Source organism: Macrosteles quadrilineatus, unplaced genomic scaffold, assembly GCF_028750875.1.
Source record: "Macrosteles quadrilineatus isolate MER2022 unplaced genomic scaffold, UCM_ALF_1.0 Scaffold_15__1_contigs__length_3749704, whole genome shotgun sequence".
Taxonomy (NCBI): domain Eukaryota; kingdom Metazoa; phylum Arthropoda; class Insecta; order Hemiptera; family Cicadellidae; genus Macrosteles; species Macrosteles quadrilineatus.
In genome coordinates, this window is record NW_026542608.1 from 379,170 (window position 1) to 393,265 (window position 14,096).

Genomic DNA, 14,096 nt, shown 5'->3' on the forward strand with positions numbered 1-14,096 from the left:
TATATAATAGTTTTGCCAGCATATCTGCAAATATGCAAACTAATTGCTGTTCTTAATCTTAATATAAGAAGGTTTCAACTGACTACTATAAGATCCCCGTGCGTAGAACGGGCACACAGCTAGTAAAACAATAAACATTTACAACGATATCTGTCAATTGCCACCACTATCGTCGGGGTTGGAGCTGCGCTTAGATAAATGATGATGCCTTCTCGGTCGAAATTGCTTGACAACAGTGACATCCACTCTAGTCATTTATAATTTTTATTGCCCTCTTATATCAACGTTGAATTTCCGTTGTCCTCCTCTGCCATAGGCTAAATAACTTGTTTATCACCTTGAGCTTTTTCTTGCAACATTTAAAATCACTGTTCTTATTAACCTGGGTCTTAATAAAATCCCCACGTTACAGTAAACTTGCAGGTTTTAGTAAGATAAGTCGCTAGAATAAATTCTAGATCGTTTGTTGTATTTTTATTCAAACCGGCTTTGTTACATTATCAGTAAAAGAAAAAATTCACTAATGGTTAGACATCTATAGAAATCGGTTCAAAGATTAAGAAGATTTTCTGCAAAGGGGGTGACTTTTAGTTTAAATTTGTAATCCAACAACGAAGTAAACAGGTTAATGACACGTTGTGTAAATATGGATGATATACGAGTATGTATAATTACCTTTCCAATGAATGAAGATATGGAAGCCATCCAGAGCATTTAGTACTTAAAATTTTTCGTAAGTTAAATAAGGAAGATTGAAACAATTATAAAAATTAAAAAAATTAACGATTTACAAAACCGATTTGAATTTCAGGCCAAGATTAAAGCAATTTAGAAATCCTGTACAAAGATAGTTAATTACAATGTCTTGGATCTATTTCAAATATGTGTAAGGACATTTCAAATTGTTTCGTTTTATGTAGGTGACTTTGGTAAATTGTTAATGAGTTTAAAAAAAGTTAACCTCAACCCCTATAACATAATGTTGCCACCACCCAATCTTACTGGTTTGCGAACTCATTCACGTTTAACCAGCTGTAGACATTTAAGCCAAATTTCATTAAAGCGGACAAAAATTGCATATATATATTTATAACCAAGTATTTATATATTTGCCTTTATAGGAATGTATAGTATGAATTATACAGGGTATCTCACCTAAAGTGAACACATTGCTAACTTTTATATTATGAGATATAGAGTTAACTTCTTATGGGGCACTCCCCTTTATTTTTAGGATGCGTTTTTGGATGGTTTTGAATTTGAAAAAGATATCCACCATTTTCCAATATGGTCAAAAACTTAGTAATTTCTTATAGAACACCCTGTATTTTATGATTGTTTTAGAATGTAAATGTGATTTAAAAACATGTTTTTCTCGACCTTTTTTCTTTCAAGCCATCCGTTTCAGTTAGAGTGTGTTAAAAAAATTGCATCCTCTAACTCACAAACGAGTAAGTTTAGAGAGCAATTGCAGGGGATAAATAAGTCTTCAATCACATCTACATCCTTCAAAGACCATAAAATAACAAGTGTTTCAATATTACAGTTAAGCTGCCTTTTTTGAAAATGGTGGGTAATTTTTTAAACAACATATATTTTAATATATTTTTTTAATGTATTTGCAGTTTTAGACTACTTTATTCTTTGCATTTTCACTCAAAACTTACTCGTTTAGGAGATGTACAGGACGCAGTATATACACCAAAAGCCAACTCCTAAACGAGTAGCTTTAGAGAAAAATGTTAAGATATGTAATTATCATTGTCATTTCAATAATTTTCCTCTATGTTATTTTTACAGCTGTGCTATTATTATTAATGCAGCATTGTCATATAAATAAATAATATGAGTTTGTAGGTAGATGTGAACATAGCAAAATGTCTAAATACAATTATTCTTACCTGTATCAACAGTAGTTATTTTTTTTAATTTCAACATGGTAGCAGAGCGTGGTTGTCACTCACCATTTCTTTAACTACATGTCCAGTAGTTTTAGCTGCTGCCAGAAATAGTTTAAGTTTTTCAGAAACTTCAGATTTTTCCTTCATGAAGTGAACATGTCGATACCTGGAATAGTCATCTTTAAAGAAAGCATAGTACTTGTAGCCTGACATTGAAGACTTTGTGGCAAGCTATGGGACTTAACTAGTGACTTTAAAAATTCTTTAAATGAGGGAAAGTGTTAAGATATGTAATTATCATTGTCATTTCAATAATTTTCCTCTATGTTATTTTTACAGCTGTGCTATTATTATTAATGCAGCATTGTCATATAAATAAATAATATGAGTTTGTAGGTAGATGTGAACATAGCAAAATGTCTAAATACAATTATTCTTACCTGTATCAACAGTAGTTATTTTCTTTAATTTCAACAAAAAATTCCAAAAGTATTTTCTCTAAAAATGGTTTTAAAATCGCATTTACATTTTTAAAAATCATATCATAAAATACAGAGTGTTCTATAAGAAATAACAAAGTTGTCGGCCATATTGGAAAATGGCGGATATATTATTAAAATTCGAAACCATCCCAAAACACAACTTTAAAAAAAGGGGAGTGCCCAATGAGAAGTTAACTCTATATCTCATAATAAAAAAGTTAGCTATAGTTAAGAGGCCCAAATGAGACTAACACTATGACTAACTAAAACATTTAAAACTTAGCTTAAGAATAAGAATAAGAATCGTGTATTGCCATAATAATACAGAAATGTACAGGGCAAAAGTCACTAAAACTAAACAAATAAAATCAGGCCCATAAAAATATAGATACAAACTTCATGAGGTACATACTATTTACATTTTAAAAACGGAGAAACACTGTAAAATTCCTTATCAACTAAATATTCCCTCAAACCATGCTTATATTTTTTTTAAATCATGTTCGCCCTTGATTGAATTGGGAAGAGAATTGAAAAGATGGATATACATGGAGAATGACTGTTTTTTTTTTTTTTTTTTATGAAAAGCGGTACGGGATTTTGGAATAGGTAGGTCAAATTTATTTCTAAGATTGAAGCTGTGGTGAGATGACTCGTGAAAATGAAACATTGTTGAATTCTTTTTTTAAGAATGACAAGGATTCAAAAATGAAAACTGATGGGAAGGTCAGCATATTATTTCTATGAAAAACGGATCTACAAGACTCTCTGTATTTTAAGTTGAAGATTAATCTGATTTCTCTTTTTTGCAGTTTCAATATTTTCTTAGTTTGGATCTTGTCGTTACCCCAAACGGGCACACAATATGTAAGAAAAGGGTAAACAAGACCGTAATAAGATGTCAAACATAATATAGATACTAGGTGAAACCCGTCGAAATCGACGGTTACTTTCAAGGCTTACACTAATTCATCTAACTGCGATAAATTGAGTGAAATTATACATATTTTGAGCATTTAGCATTGTTGGGAAGACACGTTCTAACTTCAAAGGGAGGTATATCCGTTACAGCGTAAGTTTGATTTTTCCTTCGTCACGTCGCGTCAGTTCATATCGTACTTCTGTGCCAATGAATAACCCTCTATCATAGGTTTGACAAATTGGTTGTGGGATTACTGTTAAAGCTGGAATTCCTTGACAAGGGAATGTCAGTTAGTTGTCTCAGCCTTATCAATTATCGAAGATTTTTCTAATGATTGAAAACATGTATGACAATAATTTCATGAACCTATGATGATATGTCTAAAATAATATGATAACATATTATAAGTTAAGCTAACATATTATGATAATATAATATATATTAACATATTATACATATTATAACATATTATATGATAAGCAAAAGTGGTAGGCAGACACCAACCCGTAAAATAGATATAAGATAGTTCTATAAGAAATAATTGCAAGAGTTTCTGTGATAAAAGGATTTTTCACTGATTTCGTAATGGAACGTTATATTGCAAAACATGACATGATACAGTAGGAAATCAATTTTAAAATCATAAAATAACATTGCAAATACTTCTTTTAGACAATTCAGTAACTAACAATAAATATGTGTTGTTTGATTTGCAATTTAAAAATTAACAGCTGTTTCATTAAAAATTATATGTAAGTAAATGTAAACAAATCTGTGGAGGCATCTTTAAAGGCTTCTGGGGCAGAGCCCTAAGGGAATTTACTTCGTTTTTCTTTTGATAAATCATCTACAGACCAAGACCTTTCTTTGGACACCTCTACCAAGTTTCTATGCCCAGCCGTTCTGTCAAATTAGTGGAGACAAATTTTCCAATTAAATATTTAGATCCCCCCATGTTAATCTTATGGGAGAAAACTCAAGTTTGATGGAAGATCCTGCCCAAACTAATGATGATTTCCAAAAATGAAAAACACTTTGCAAAACTACAGATCAGGGCCATTTTTTTTACACTTTAATCATTAAAATCGGTCCAAAAATGAGGGAGGAGTTCTGTTTACAAAAATCGGCTTAGCGTATTATATATATAGATGTTAAAACATATCTATGTTATGTTACATCAATGTCAAGTAATTTATATTATTGCAATACTGCGGAATGTTTTTGGACTCCATTTAATATATTGACTTCAAAGTCAAATATAAGTTATAAAGTAGGCCTAAGTATTCATTAAGGTGAGCGTATCTTTAGTAATGACATCATACAGTTACAATATTTCTAAACACGCATCAGAGCCAAATACACCAAACTAGGTAGCATATGGCATGTAGAGCACTTTCTTAAATTTAGAAGAAATATTAAACTAAGCGGTAAAATTAAGTCTTGATTCTGGTTCAATGATGAACCAGATTCAAACTCGGGAATTCCCGACCTCGACCACTGCCAGCCAAACCAATCCTAATCATAAACAATGGTTCAGTTCACTGAATAAAGTCTACTGAGAAAATCTACTAAATTAATGAAACGTGAATACATTGAGCAATTTCGTACATCGTTAATGAACAATGAGCATACAAAGTTTTATTCGAGCATTACGTACATTTTATTTCGTTGACATTAGCAATAATTACTGAGAAGTGATCCATAAAAAGATACTATCTGAAAGTTAAATACCGCACGCTACAAAATTACATTAGCATTTAAGACCAAAAGGATTGGTTTGAATAAAACAACAGAGTTTTTACGCGGAGTATTGTGGTGAGCTTCAACCACTGGACTGTGTTATGTAATACTCGTAGTATCATTGGAAAGGAATGGACTACTCAGTGAAATGGACATAAGTTTAAATTATTATTTGCTGTTTAAGATTTTGAAATAGCCTCAGTATGGGTAGTGTTAATCTGAGTAATGTGTCACATTTCTCAAGAAAATAGTTATCAACGTAACAAATTACGAGTTTATAGCTTTTCCTGCATACTCGTTCAACTTTATGAATTATACTATACCCTTGCACTTTTTTGCGGTGTTTGGGGAAAGGGTGTAAAAATGTAATAATATGTTGAATTTGTTTTATAAAATATGAAGAAAAGTGTTTTACAAAGGACATATCTTGTCTTAAAATTCATTTCCATTCTAGCTCCTGAGCTGTTGTATTCAATATAATAAATAGGTTACATACCTTATACATCTGACAAACAGCTCATTTTAATTTAAGGTCGTTTACATGTTTCGGCTTGTATCGGCCATTGTCAAAACATCGCAGTTGGATGGTGAAATCATTGTCATTGTTTTCTACTAAAAGTACATATAGCCCAGTCAATGAATGCAATAAAACACCCTTTTTCGCAACTAAATGGTGGAAAGCTGGATTTTGTATATGTGATAGAATCACATGAGAGTACTTAAAATACTTAAGGTACTTAAATTTTGTTTCTGACACATTTTGCGTAATTTATTTCGAAAAGATATATAGAGGGTAAAACAAAATTGTGTACTCTAAAACATAAACATTATAAAATACCCCCGTCGCAGCAAACCTGACAACTAAGCGAATTTCCATTTGTCTGAATTGATTTTCAATTAAATATATTTAAATAACATTATAGGTCAAGTACCTAGGTTTGCTGCTACAAGGAAACTAATAAAGTGTGTTTTTTAGTAAAATATTAATAGCTTAGTACAAAAAAATAAGTTTGCCAAGTTTGATCAAAATATATCCATAAACAACCAAACTACAACATTTTACAATATTCTCCATAAGAATAACATGGGAATTTTAAATTTACAATTTTTTTAATTTTCTCCGTTACCAATAACCGTACAAAAATACTTTTATATACTGAATTATTTGTTTTTTTAAGCTCTTTAAAAAGGTATAAAGAGAAATTGGGAAACATTGTGTTTTGAGGGTCAAAAGTGAGAAAAACCAATTTTTACCCCATAAAACCCCCCGTAAAGCCCTGTTCCCATGGTCCGATCATGCTGGTTCGCGAACTCATTCAAGTTTATCCCGCTTTACACCTTTAAACCAAATTTCATCAAAATTGGACAAAAATTACTCAAGTTATCGCGTTCACGGACACATATATATATATATAAATCTATATATATATATATATATACATATATAAAAATTTGAACGAATGGTGCTTTTGGCCTCTGGGGACATCAAAATGAAAAAGTAAATCGCTCCCGGGCTTAGGTCTTACCATGCCACCTACGGTAATAGCTACTTCCCTATAGGGAAATTCGCTAAAAAAGTTAAAATGCCATATCTCTTTGAATATAGTTTTATAAGAAAACTTTTGGCACAAAAGTTTTGAATAAACTAATTATAAATAATACAAATCAAACTTCACTACGATGAAATGCGTAGAATTTGAATTATATCCAGTAAAGTGAACGACTGTAATTTCCAGGTTTGGAAGGGATTTGGGGGGAAAGCTCAAGGGGAGAATCGGGAACTTTTTGAAAATACATATCTTAAGTGGTTCCATCACATATAACAAACTCAGCTTTCCACTATTTAGCTACGAAAAAAGGCAGTTTGTGCGTTTATTGGCTGGGCTAGATGCGATGACGCAGCGCAAAGGTGTTCAACTAGCCCGCACGCGCTCTCTTTGCCGAAGCCCAGCTCTTCACCCGGTCACCTAGATGACTAACCAATAATATATTTGTAAACCTTGAAAAACGTACTAAAACTTTTGTTTGGACCATATTTGCGTATTATAGGAAATATAAAATTTAAACTTCGTTAAGAGCTTTGTTTCAGAGTGCAAATTTTTGTTTTTATCTATGTATACTTTTAATTAGAAAATTAAAAGTATACATAGATAAAAACAAAAATTTGCACTCTGAAACAAAGCTCTTAACGAAGTTTAAATTTTATATTTCCTTAAGTATTGGTTTTAGAAAAATGTTATAAATACAAAGGTTGTAGGAAAACTAATCAGAAACAAAACAAAACAAATTGCAGCTCGATAGCTTACATAGTATTCGACTTATGATCAATTACGTAAAACACTGCAATTTCTAGGTTTGGAGGGGGGTGGGGGGGAAAGCTCAAGGGGTAAAAGTGGGGACTTTTGGGAAAATACACCTCTCATGTGGTTCTATCACATATACAAAATCCAGCTTTCCACCATTTAGTTAAAAACATTTATTGACTGGGCTAATACGCAAACACACGCACACGGACGGGACGAAAACGAATAATACTTTTAATATGCCTAATATAAAAAATATATTATATATTGATTGATATTTGTTTGATGGTTATATCACTAGTTATACTATGTAACAGGATAGTGCTGGATGTTAATATACAATAATTCGGCAGTTAAACAAGTGGTTTTACACTTTATAATTATTTTATATAATACATACAAAGTTATACAATATATATATATATATTTTATTATTACACTTATTTATATGCACCGTGGAATGAAATACAAAAATAAACTAATTTAACGTTAATCAACTATTATCCCGAGTCAATTTAAAAATATCAAATTTCCGAATACCTAGCATCAGATCGATAAAGGCAAAATATTATTTTGCAAGGTAATAAGTTGAAGTTTAAGCATGATGGGAAACATTTCACGGAACCCTTTAAAATATTTACGTTGGGCTTAGCCGATAAGAAACTCTTCTAACTTTTAATAAGGGCGTCAGAATAATCTTCTTAACAATAAGAACACTTAAGAGGCGTAATTAAAGAAAATTATTTATGATTTTCTACTTTTATTTTTGGAAACTGAAGTTTACTGTACGACTTCGACTTCAGTATCTCCTACACTACGGTATCTTCTCTCCACAGCGCCTAGCCTGCCCAGTGCACATCCGAGCCTTTTACTTTTGGAAAGAACCCATGTAGCCTATATGGGTGTTTATAAATTTATCTTAGCTCTCTGACTCTGATCATTCATATCTCAACCTGCGGTCTTATATTATTCTGTGCTCTCTATTCCCAGACACAATAATAAGGTTTTTCGTATTTAAACAGAGCCTAAGATTCTGAACATTGCAGTGTACACACATATACTAGGATGGTTATAGTATGGTATAAATTATTGATTTTGGTTTCTACAGACATTTTGGCTTTAACATTTCTAGAGACCAAATTAAAAATATCTTCTGTACCGTTTGACACTTTCACAACTAACCAAAATTTTGAAATGTTAACAGGAAGACTAATTATATTTACGTCGAAACATTATTATACGAAGGTGTAAGATATTTAGCTTTAAATTAAATTCTTTCGTTAAAACTCAAAACCTTTCCGGTTAGAAAAAACTACATATAGTATTATCATAAAAATATATATTACCTTTAAACCAGCTGTTAGTTAATCCAATTACATTGAAACAAACTTAAAATTACAGCGTCATCCGCATATTAAAACTTAATAAAATAAAAAAAAAAACAAATACTTAAGCCCTAAACTAAAATTATGGCTATGACATTCCTTTCCTTTCATAATTATCTTTCTTTCAAGACAAAAATCGTGAAAATCCATCAAGTGGTTGATTCTGAATTTTGAACTAAAAAACGCTCTTACGTTTCGATATACATGAACTCGACATCTAAAAATCTACTTTTTGAAGGAGCTATCTGTTTTCTGTGATGCCATATGGACGTCCCACAAGGAGTCAGAGGAAATATATAAGCATAGGTAGATATGCACATCAGATTAATGGTCTCAATGCCGCAAATTGGAGCTCAAAAGAGCATTTAAGTCAAAAATGTCTTTTTGAATCAGCCATTTTGAATCTTTGAACGGCTTCCATTTTTACTATAAAATGATGATGAATAAAACCCGTTAACTTACCCAGTAAAAAGAGCATCATATCTCCCAACCGATGCATCGAAGTAACAGGAACTGTTATTCAGAATTTCTGTACCCAGAAGCTTGTGAAAAAAACAGGAATGGTATGAGTTTTCTTTAAATTAATACACTTATAACAATGGGACTCTACACACAGTCTCTAGCTAGTGTTTTCAACTGTTACAAACTGTTTTATAAGGCTTTTCAACGCTGGAAAGACGTTCCAAGGTTCAATTAACAATATTTAATGTTTTGTGAAGTGTTTGGTAACGGAATGGATTCATTAACAACTATTGTTCATGAAATACTAGTTTGGGCAGCTTGTAAGTTTTGATTATGCAGTAAAAATTAATTGAGTCCTGACAATTGTCTTAGTTGATACTCATTTGCTTAAAAAAGCTATGATTTTACTAATACTCCATGACAAACACTTTGGTTTTTATTAAATTATATGCTTATGTTTTCGGTTGGTTCACAGCCTGCTGATATAAACTGTATTCAATTGCCCTCGCCACAGCAAACCTACAAACTGGGATTTTTTTTATTTTGTCTGATTGGTTTTACACTAAATAATTTCCTTAAACTTGTCATATTTATTCCATTTAAAAAAACGTAATGAATTACTTAGGCTTGCCGCTACAGGGAAGGTAGTAAAAGGTGCTTATAGTGAAACATTAAGAGCAAAAGTATTATATAAATTAATTTTACAAATTTGATCAAAACTTATCAATAAACAAGCAAACTATCAGTTTACACAAGCTCCTTAAAAACTCGTGAATAAAAAATTATCCTTTTAAAATTTTGTCTATATTTATAAAGTGTACAACTTGCAACTTGTCAAATTACTCATATTTTAAAATTTTTCTACATCGTGGTTTGGAACAATAATTTGTGTTTTAAAGGTCAAAATGGTAAATAATTTGTTTCTAAAATATTTTGAATGGATCGTGTTTTTGGACACATCAAAACTAAAAAGTACATAGAATGCGTGTTCAGGTCTTACCAAGTGACCTAAAAACCAAGTTTTCTTGGTCTTTTGTTACTATTTTCAAATTTTTCATTAGGAGTGATAACTATATTTTCGTTTTTAAAATACAGGCATAAAATCGTTAGAAAATAAAATAAGGGAAACATAGAGGTACAATGCAGTGTGAATAAAGTCTAGTAAATACTGTAAAAGCACAGAGTAATATATTTAGAGAGGAATCCTGCCATAAAAACTTTCTTAACGTGACTGAAGGAATGATGGCCTCTTCTAGACCTCGCCAAGGTTCCTTATCTCGAGATGGCAGTAAATCGCAAAGTTTGCTTATTAGTCTAACAACCTACAGAAGACACTGGCAATGCATACCATTTAATTCCCTTTATACAAAGATGCGTTGATATAATAATCACTTTATTGCTGAAACCCTGTAAAGAATGAATGAGTTATGAAATGAAACACGTATATAGAATTATTCCTCATGCTAAAATATTACGACACTTGAACAACCACATTTTCCTACAATACTCTACAGTCAGAAAAAGAGAAATAATAAATTCAAAGTTTGTCGGCCAATATTTTGAATTGACAAATCAACAAAATCTATATGTTAAGCTGTAAATAGAGTACGGGTATTTATTTTCGTCATACTGCAACAAAAACAGCCGTTTCAAAGCATGCGTTGCGGGTCTTTTCAACCCTCGCTCATTTTCCGACCTCGGCTTTGCCTCAATCGTAAAACTTGAAAGAGTCACTAGGCCCTAGTGATTAAAAATATATTATTTAGTCACTCCGTGATAAATGGAGAGCTTGTGAGAGCAAGGTAAAGTAAATTTAGAGCGAGGGGAATATCAGCTGATCGAGGAATCTAAATTTAAAGCTTGGGATCAACTACTTTCTTTGATATCAGCTGTTATCGAAAAAAGCTACTTTTTATACGGATTATTGAAAATACTCTCCTATACTAATCAAGTTCCATGAAAATGTTTTCCAGCATATCGTACAACTGTCATATGTGGCAGTTACAGGACCTTATCAAAAGGGAGGCTAACAGTTCCACAACACGGAGGGGAGTCTGGGGGTCCTCCCCCGCAAAAAGATGTAAAAGCCCTTTGGTAACTTTTCAAAGCCTAAAACCATGTCCAAAAACCTTTGTTACGTTTTTATAACGAAATGGATGGTTACATTTATATGTTTAGGGTCTTATAGGGCTTATAATCTTCCCCTCCCCTTGGAACCACCACTGATACGTTTAGCAAAAAAAGCTAGATAACCAACTTCGGTCAGCCACTAGTAGACAAAGACTGGCAAAACTTCTGATTTAGATTCGGGTGAAACCAGCTCGGACCGCACAAATGTAAAATCAACATTTCCTTTCTTAGTTTGTAGTTTACAGGCTGTCACAAAAATACATGAGCAGGTTCTGCACAACCAGTTTATATACTTAACTTTTACCAAAATAAGTTAAAAACGCCCAGTATTTTAAATACCATTCTAGATAACCCATGATCTGCTATTTTGTTATTTCGCAAAATAATTAATAAAACGAAGCTCCTTTGTTATTTTTTTACAATCACGTTTTTTATGAATCCTCCAAAATCACAAGCAAGAAATTAATTACCAGTTTAAAAGCATCAATTACTCAAATTGCCAACATAGTTTGTTGTTAAAACTTATAGGCTAATACTGTAGTTGTCAACCCTAACATTTTATTTGCACTTTGCATTTTAAATTGCCCAAAAAACAGTTAATGAACTGACATTTAAACCCACAAACGATCAATAGCTTGGGAAACATTAATAGCTTTATGCGCCAAAACTGTATTAAATTTTACTAAATGACTGCTGATTTAGAAAAACGAGAGGTCGTCCAGTGGTCGAAACTCGACCAAAAATATGTAATGTACTCACTTCTCTATTTTCACCCCACACTGTAAATAAAACATGTGATTGGAGTTTCTTCCATTTGTTTTGATTTCCTGTTTATATTTCGTTGTTATTTCGTCACCAGCATGGCAACGCATAAGATCCATGTTATTTTTTTCAAATCTTTAAACTCATTTTTTGTGCTTATCTTTGAGCCTATTTAAATTTATAAAGGGACTAGCTGTACCCGCGGGCTTTGCCCCGTTTAACTTCATATGTGAGCTCGTTCACATGGATCAATCACGTCCTGGTTGAAGTTCATTCCCTACGCTCACTCACCTTTAGGTTGGAGCTCGTTCGCTGCGCTCACACGTCCTGGTTGAAGTTCATTCGCTACGCTCACTCACCTTTACGGTTGGAGCTCGTTCGCTGCGCTCACTTGCCTTCAGTTTAGCTCGTTCGCTGCGCTACCTCGCCTCCGGGTTGAAGTTCGTTCGCTACGCTCACTCACCTTTTGGTTTCAAATTAGCTGTTGTCAAATATAAAAAAAAAATAATAGTGCTGCACTCTGTTGGTAATCCTTGTAACTTTAATGCTATTTAACATCATATAACAGAACCAACTTGTTTAATTGAAACAGCTGTTATGATTCATTAATTCCATTTAAATATGAGTTCTCATTAGGTTAACATGGGAAACTCCAGAGCCACTGGGGCGGAGCCCGAGAGTCCGATCAGAATAAACCACTTAGTTTTCCTATTTAATGCCTAAATAATCAGTGTACTAAATTTCAGCCTCCTAGGTAAGTGGGAAGTGGGAGAATTAGTGATGAGTGAGTGAGTCAGTCAGTCAGTCTTTGCCTTTTATATATATAGATTCTGCACACCTACAGGAAAATAGCTTTCTAACGGTATGCGTAGATTTTCCCTACGATGCACACGAGCTGAGAAAAAAGGTTTTAAAGAAACATGCTTGCCTATTAATATATAGATAGATGAGAGTATTAAATTGATACAACCTTAATCAATGTTTGGAAACCCCCTTATTAGTCAACAGGGTTTCTAAGAACGGTGTTATAATAAACTGTTATTGCCCAATGCACGTACGAATATTGATTAAAGTAATTCTTTTTATTTTTTTTTTTAAGCCAATCAATGGACTTTAGTAAAAGTTTTTATCTAAAAAAAACTTGTGTTAGCAACTGGTGTGGAATAACGGCCAATTTGAGGCAGGCAACTCACCACGGTGTCTTATCTCTCCATCGTCAGTCGGAAATACCCAAGTTTGTTAATTACCGCAAACACTACGAGGTATGACGTGTGATGAGCAGTTGGTTGGTTGCTTTGGTTTGTTAAATTTAAACTCATTTTTTTGTGAATTTCCCATAGAGAATAAGATATAGATATAGATAAGATATAGATATAGATATAGATAAGGAACAATATGGTTTTAGAGAAGGAAGGTCCGTGATTGACGCAGGAGTCGATTTCTGTGAATCTATAATTAATTCAATTGATTCAAAGGAAAAAGTAGTGGGAATATTCTTAGACTTAACAAAAGCCTTTGATAGTGTCTCACATGATTTACTTCTTGAAAAACTTAAATATAACGGTGTAAAAGGGAGAGCTTGGCGTTGGTTTGAATCTTATCTTACAGGCAGGCAGCAGTATGTCACAATTGATCACATAAATAGCCATAACCAATTAATTACTTACACTTCCTCAACGAAAATTGTTAAGTATGGTGTCCCTCAAGGATCAATATTGGGGACATTATTATTCTTAATTTACTTAACTGACTTCCCCTCATTGATAGAATCTCCCAATCGTGTTTGTTTATTTGCTGATGACATCAATATAAAAATATCCGGAAATTCAAATGCTGCTGTGGAAGTCTCTTCTTTTGTTGAGCTTACCAAATGTTACCAATATTTAAATGAAATCAATTTATTACCGAATACAATAAAAACTAATTATATACATTTTTCTTCAACGAGCAAAAATTCACCTGAGTTTAATATTTTTATGGATACAATTTTACTAAATGAAGTTAAAACA